This window comes from Lathyrus oleraceus, chromosome 6 (assembly GCF_024323335.1).
Source record: "Lathyrus oleraceus cultivar Zhongwan6 chromosome 6, CAAS_Psat_ZW6_1.0, whole genome shotgun sequence".
Lineage (NCBI taxonomy): Eukaryota > Viridiplantae > Streptophyta > Magnoliopsida > Fabales > Fabaceae > Lathyrus > Lathyrus oleraceus.
Genome location: NC_066584.1, coordinates 88,013,748 through 88,015,057, shown reverse-complemented (window position 1 = coordinate 88,015,057; position 1,310 = coordinate 88,013,748). Strand labels below are relative to the sequence as shown.

General features: G+C 43.2%; 1 non-coding gene across 1 annotated transcript; it reads left to right on the top strand.

Annotated features, from left to right (window-relative positions):
* The first annotated feature begins 696 nt into the window (after nt 1–696).
* On the top strand, nt 697–803 carry LOC127099389 (small nucleolar RNA R71). Its single transcript, XR_007793895.1, has one exon. It is a non-coding gene; the product is annotated as a small nucleolar RNA R71 (small nucleolar RNA).
* The last annotated feature ends 507 nt before the right edge of the window (nt 804–1,310 follow it).

Below are 1,310 nucleotides of genomic sequence, written 5' to 3'. Positions count from 1 at the left end.
TTTGTTGTGGGTGGCTAAGGCGTCTACTTTGCTCGCTAATTGTTTAAGTTGCTCACTAGTATGTATATTTTGGTTCAAGAAGTCTTTGTTTGTTTGAGCTTGGGTAGCTATGAAGCTTTCCATCATTAGTTCAAGGTTGGACTTCCTAGGAATATTAGGAGCATTAGTAGTTGGCTTTTGATATCCAGGTGGAACAGCGGCTGCTTGGCCAGGTGCATACAAGGCGTTATTGTTCTTGTACGAAAAGTTAGAATGGTTTTTCCAACCTGGGTTGTAGGTATTCGAAAAGGATTTCCTTGTGCGTAATTTACTTGATCAGTGGAGACTCCTGCTAATATCTAACATTTTGGTGCAGTGTGTCCAGGAATTCCATATAACTCACAGTTTGGAGTCACGACAGCCATGGTGGCTGCGGGTGGTACAATCAAGTTGTCTAACTTTTGAACTAGGGCATCTACCTTTGCATGGACGTGGTCAAGACTGCTTATTTCGTACATTCCACCTTTCATTTGGGACTTTTCTACTGGAGTTCTTTCACCTCCCCATTGGAAATGGTTTTGGGCCATGTTTTTGATGAGTTGATAGGCTTCGTTGTATGGCTTGTCCATAAGTGCACCGCCCGCGGCAGCGTCTACTGTCGGTCTTGTGTTATACAAAAGCCTATTGTAAAATGTGTGAATAATCACCCAGTCCTCGAGACCGTGATGTGGACACATCCTCATCATGTCTTTGTATCTCTCCTACGCATCGTAGAGATGTTCTACATCTTTTTGTCGAAGTCCGTTGATTTGAGCTCTCAGCATAGCAGTTTTGCTTGGCGGAAAATAGCGGGCTAAGAAAACGTTCTTCAGTTCTTCCCATGTAGTAACTGAGTTGGATGACAAGGATTGCAACCAAGCCCAAGCTCTGTCTCTTAGAGAGAAAGGGAAAAGGCGTAGTCTTATCGCATCTTGAGATACACCATTCGCTTTCACAGTGTCTGCGTACTGCACAAACTTGGTCAAATGTTCATTAGGGTCATCCGTAGGATTTCTAGCAAATTGATGTTGTTGGACAGCTGATAATAATGAGGGTTTTAACTCGAAATCATTTCGATCAATAACAGGGGCAACAATGTTGTTGTGAGGTTCTTGTTGGGACGGGGTAGCGTAGAACTTAAGAGGACGATTCAGTGGTCCCACTGCAGCCATGGTTGGTTTTTCAACTGGTTCAGTAGTAGGAAAGAAGATATCGGGAATATTGTACCTTCGTTGGTACTCTAGTATTTGGCGTCTTAAATATAAGAAACGCTCTAATTCTGCGATTGGTGG